Genomic DNA, 6,404 nt, shown 5'->3' on the forward strand with positions numbered 1-6,404 from the left:
GGTCCCCCTGACCACCACCAGTATTTAAGAGGAAATCTTCCAAATGTATAAGGATAAGAAAATTATATTTTTAAGGATTTGAACAAGAAAAAGTCTTATGTCCTAAGGATACTGTTTCTTCAAGATACTTTTCATCCTTTTTTCCCATCTCTGTACTGTCAGAATGTTCTTTTTTTTTTTTTCTTTCTTCTTAATCTCCTTTATTTTGCCTGTCCCCACCCTCCCCCACTCCGGCAACCACCAGTATGTTCTCTGCATTTTAGCATCTGTGTTTTGTTTAGATGTCACATAGAAGTGAAGTCATATGGTATTTGTCTTCCTCTGACTTACTTCACTTAGCACAATCCCCTCCAGAATGTTCTTTCTTAAGTAATTTGGGGATTGTGGGAGTTGAAAAATCATTGGTTCCTGGGTGCCACCGTGTTCCCTCACATTTTATTGTAAAGGTAATTTTAAGTAAGATTTGCTCTCCTAAAATTAGCTCAGCTTAGTAGAATTATCACAGTTTTATTTTCCTAATCTAATATTTATGTCTGATTTCAAAAGTGAATACAGAGCCCTGCCTTAAAAAATTGAAAATGTAACCTGAAAGGATACATTTAAGACACACATTCATACTGAAGAAGGACTTGGGTGAGTTCTAGTCCCCCTAAAACATCTGGGGTGGTTATTAACCACTGTATACTTTGGTGTGAGTCAGGTGAGTGGAGTGGTTTAAAGTATTTGACATTATTGCCAAAAATTTTAAAATGGAAAAAAAAATGCATCTGTTACAGAAAAATTATATGCAAAACTTCCCAGTAATCAGTCTGTTCTAATGTGAGGTCTCCTTGGTTATTTTAGATCTATGTGAGCCTTATCCATTAACTTAACTCTTTTCCTTTTCCGAAAGACCAAATATAACTTTGTTAATGGCAGCTTTCCCTTATTTACATAACACATAACCAGGACTAATTGATCCTAGGAATGATATTTTTTAAAAATCTTTTCATCCTTATAATTGAATGTCTTTGTAGATGATAATATCACTTGTGATGATACTTAGTTCTAAAACTTAGCAGGCTCCGTGGGGGCACGTGGGTGGCTCAGTTGGTTAAGCGTCATCTTGGTTTGGGCTCAGGTCATGACCTCAGGGTTGTGCGATCAAGCCCCGTGTCCGGCTCTGTGCTGAGCGTGGAGACTGCTTGAGATTCTCTCTCTCTGCCTCTGCCCCTCCCCCACACACTCGCCCTCTCTCTCAAATAAATCTTTAAAAAAAACCAAAAAACTTAGCAGACACCTGATGCCTTGATTCTCTGTTTTTAAAAATGTGTTTATTTAATATATTCATTACAAGGGCTTAACTGAGACTATTAAAAAACCAAAGAGAAAAATTACCCCACGGCTTGAAATAACAGAGTCCTATGCAGACCATCTAGGGAGAAATAAAAAGACAACATAGGGAGTGAGGCTGGACAGCCAGGGTCAAGGCTGTTGCAGGGACACCTGTTCTGAGGACATTTCTTGCAGGTACTTCAGGGTTGTGGGTGTTCCCAGAATTTAGCAACCCGTGTTCACAAAGGGCTGCCGGTGTTGGCTTGGAGGCTCTGCTTGGGGAGCTGGATGGTCCTTAACTTACGCGGGGCAGGCCCCCGGTCCTCCAGGATGTCCAGGCCTCCGTGACCGGGGTGCCCCTGTGGTGGGGGTCGCAGGGCTTGGGGGCTTCCCCCATGGGCACGCTGTGAGAGCAGCAACTAGGGAACCCCAGGGAGAGCTGCTACCTCAGGTCTCCCCAGACTCTCCTGTGGATGCTCCCCACCCATTTGCAGAGATGGTCTGATGGAGGGAAGGCAGAAATTCCCTTGTTGCCGGACTTGGTGAGGCTCATCATCTCCTGCCGAAGCCTCTGGTCCACAGAGCACCCCCACTGGGCCCTGTCCTTTATGGCCGGAGGCTGGGGCACGGTTCTGGGAGCAATCCTCACCTTGATTCTTTAATAGTACCTGTCATAACCAGTTCAGTGTTGAGTCGATAATATCAGATTTCTGCTGTACCAGGCACTATGCCAAATGATGATGATTATATCTACTCACTATCCAAGACTTTGGGAACTAAGCAAAAAGAAAACCACCCATCTTGCCTCCCAGTTATACACAGTTAATGCTAAGGTGTGTTCTCGATCTTTTGTTGTTCCGTTTTAAATCTTAAATTCGTTCAGGACAAGCAAATTCTTAAAATAGTGGGAGGTAGCTAAAATTCAGGAGATGCTGAAAATAGAATTAGGTCAAGAATGAATTTAAATGAGTGTGACCTGTTTATCCTGGAGTGTTAAGGGAAAATGAGGGATATTTCTCTCAGGGTCTTGATACATAGTCGAATTGTGAATATTATTTATTTCACAGATGACGCATACAAATTAGTAAGAATTATAGGATATTTTTCTTTGAATACTCCAACAAAATGTTTTAAACTCTTGGAGTAATTTTGCATTTACAGAAAAGTGGCAAAGGTGGTATGCAATATTCCTACGCGTACCCATCATGTAGCTTCCCCTAATACTAACATCCGAGGTACACTGTACCTGTTTACGAAAACCTAGTTTGTCAGCACCAAGAAATTAGCATTGGTACAATACAGTTAGCCAAATCTACGGGCTTAATTTGTATTTCAGTTTTTCCTAAAGTGGAAAAACTTCTTTCTGTCCCTGGACCCAATCTAAGATACCACCTTGCATTTGGTCATCATGTCTCCTTTGTCCGTAACAGTTTCTCAACCTTTGTTTCCCTAGACCTTGACATGATTCAAGAGTCCTGGTCAGATATTTTGTAGAAAGTGCTTCAATGTGGATCTATCTGATATTTTCTCATGTTTTCTTGGGATTGTGATTTTCTAGGGAAGAATACCACAGAGGTGATATACCATTCTCATTACATCTCCCGGGGGTATATGATGCTGATGTGATGTACCACTGGTGATATTAACCTTGAACATTTGGTTATGATGGTGTCTGGCAGGTTTCTTTCTCTGTTGGAGACTTACCATTTTTCCATTCCGTATGCTATTTTTTCGGAAGTGATTCCGTAAGCTCAAGTCTTGCTCAAAGAGAAGGGGGATTAAGCTCCACTTCCTAGAGAGGGGTATCTGCATATATTATTTGGAATTCTTTTTTTTTTTTTTCTTTTAAGTAGGCTCCAGGCCCAGCATGGAGCCCAATGCAGGGCTTGAACTCATGAGATCAAGACCTGAGCTGAGATCAAGAGTCGGACACTCAACCGACTGAGCCACCCAGGTGCCCCTATTATTTGGAATTCTTAATAGAAGGGAAATTTGTCCCTTTTCCCTCATTCAGTCATTTTTCAGCATAGGCTCATGGATATGTATTTTTGTGTGTTACAATCAAATACTATAATTAATGTTTCATCGCTCAGATCATTACAGCTTTGGCCATTGGGAGCCACATCTTTTTGATTTTTTTTTTTCTTTTGAGGCTTCCTTACTTTCTTTTTATTTAAATTTTTATTTATTTGACAGAGAGAGAGAGGGCACAAGTAGGGGTAGCAGGAGAGGGAGAGGGAGAAGCAGACTCCCTGCCGAGCAGGGAGCCCAATATGGGGCTCGATCTCAGGACCCTGGGATCATGACCTGAGCCGAAGGCAGACGCTTAACCGACTGAGGCACCCAGGCGCCCCAAGGCTTCCTTACTTTCTGACATGCAAAATGCACCAGGCTTATCTTGTATTTGTCCACTCCAGCCCTAAAGAACCGGCCATTTCTCCAAGGAGCCCCGTTCTTTTTATTGGGGAATGGTATTCAGAACCCAAGCCTTGATGGTCAGATGCACTTGTTGAGTGTATATTGACCCAGGCACACACACATATCTACAGTTACTTCTCCGTCTGTAGTGCTGAAAATAAATCTGAGTTCATGCTTCTGTCTCCAACTCCTCATCCAGAACCCCAGGATTCATCCCAGCTTTGTCCCTGTGCTTTGCAGCTTCTTTCTGTCTGTGAGAAACCCGACTCCTATTAACTGTAATTCTTTTACTTATTTTTTTCAACCCTGGTGTACATCTAAAGTGGTTTCAGAAATGCTAACCCGGTACCCCTGCAAGAACTCGACCTCCCACAACACAGGGCTCATATACATTTCTTTCTTTTTTTTTAAATTTCTTTTTATCCTCGGCCTTGCAGTATCCAGTCAGATGATCATTTTCCAAGGTTACCTAAGGCAACACTATTCGTGCTCAACAAAACTTGTGTGTGATGGAAGATTCTGCCTGCAAAGCAGTGCCTCACCATCGAAAACACGGAAATGTAGAAGAGACATAATGTACAAAAGTAGAAACACAAACATTTAACCTGTTGCCAAACCCACACTGTTCTCCCTGCCTCAGCAGAGCTGACTCTAGTATCTTTTCACTGCTTTTGCTGATTGCCTCGCTTTTTCACGTTAAATTTAGAAGTTGTGATTACTGAAATAGAATCACAAGTTCCAGTTGCTGAAATTGGTCTTCCTGCCAGTTGAATAGGCCTTAAAAATGAAGCGATGCTCGAGGGTGGTCGGGAGTGGGTTCGGGGGCAAGGTTAGGGAAGAGTGTTTCTTTTAATTAGCCTTTCAAGGGTATTTATTAAAGTGATACTATTCTCCGTGAGAATGTGTTGCATACTCCAACACCTTAGGCAATTTGTGCTGAAAGCCAAAATGAGGAAATTGCTAGTAATCCTCATAACACATGGCGCTCTGTATTTATTAACTGAACTGGGTTTTCTTGAGGCCCCAACTATGGGTTTCTTCATTTTACCTCCCCAATCTGTAAAAACCTAAATGTAACATATATACCTTTCCAGAGGCTCTTTTTATTCCTCTTCTCAGGTAAAGAGGAATTCAAAAGACTTCCATGGAGTCTCTTAACTCCCCTGGAAAGACTTAATTATATTTATAGGGTCTTTGCGGTATTATGGGAGATCAGACTGCTGCCTGTGTACCTGCGCTTTTATAAACATGCATATGTGCAGCATGTTTACACAAATTCTGCGGTGGTGGTGTGAAAATCAAGGTTAAAAAAAATCCAAAAAAAAAAATACTGAAGGGACACTGTTGGGTCCGACTCTCAGAACTTAAACTCCTCCAGCCTGCCAATGTACTGAAGGGTGAAGAGAAGGAGTCTTTATGGTGGAAGGAAAATAAATTTGGGGGCAATTTATCACATAAAGTCACATGTTCAGTAAATGTGTTGACCATCAAGCCCGATACAGTGAGCCGGGGAAATAAACAGTCCAAACACAGCCTTGCTATTGAAGAGGGAGCAGTCTTTTGGGGAGAGGCAAACAGAGCTAATTTTCAACGGTTCCAGAGGGCAGAGGGTTTTTCTGACTTTTAGGTTTAATAAAAATTGAGAGAGATCTTGAATGAAAATTGCTTCTATATTACAATGTGCACCTTCCACCACCGCCTCCCCCCCCCCGCCCCCCGCCATCAAACCATAGTTCACACTGTTAGGACTGGCTTTTTCATCTTTTTTATCGAAATGAGGTTTAGAGGAAAAGTACGCAGTGCAACCGACTGAATTTTCTTCGTCTTTTTGACATCATTATTGTGCTAAAATTTGTACTTTCTATCTTATTTGAAATGTGTACTTCTTACAGAAAATCGTAGGAGCTTTGAGTGTGTGTGTGCATGCACGTGACCTCTTTTGTATTGTGAACTCGTTCAATCTGGCGCATACTGTGCATTCAGAATGTGTGCTCACCACTGTTGAAAATCAGTCAGCGTCCACCAGGCTTGGTAACAAGATCTGTTCTCCGTAGTCTGGAATTTCAGAGAATTTTTTTTTTTTTAACTAAGATGTAGAATCGGAAGAAGAATAAAGATGAGTGAGGGATCAAAAATACATCTCACAGCTTTAACCTTTCATTAATCTTTTAAGCCATCTAAAACTACTTTTATTTTTTTTTATTTTTTAATTTTTTTTATTGTTAAAACTACTTTTAAACAATCTTGAAACTGAGCCAGAAAAATTAACTTCTTAGCTATAGTTAGAATGGGAGAAATTTGGTTTGAAAGCAATGTTTTTCCTTTTTTTGGTTCTGTAGCCTCTGTTTATAGTCTGTTTTTTTTTTTTTTTAATAATTTGTTATTTGAGAGAGAGAGGGTGTGTGGGGGTCAGAGGGAGAGGGAGAGAGAATCTCAAGCAGATTCCGCGCTGAGTGCAGAGCCGGACACGGGGCTCGGTCTAACGACCCTGAGATCACCATCTGAGCTGAAACCAAGAGGCGGACGCTTAACCAGCTGTGCCACCCAGGGGCCCCCATAGTCTGTTCTTAATGTTGACACGGGTAAAAATGATTTCAGGACATTAATCCGATGAGAATGCAGTACTTCTGGCTAAGCTATGGCGCTGAGGAAGATAGTGAAGAGAATATTAC

This window comes from Halichoerus grypus, chromosome 2, assembly GCF_964656455.1.
Source record: "Halichoerus grypus chromosome 2, mHalGry1.hap1.1, whole genome shotgun sequence".
Lineage (NCBI taxonomy): Eukaryota > Metazoa > Chordata > Mammalia > Carnivora > Phocidae > Halichoerus > Halichoerus grypus.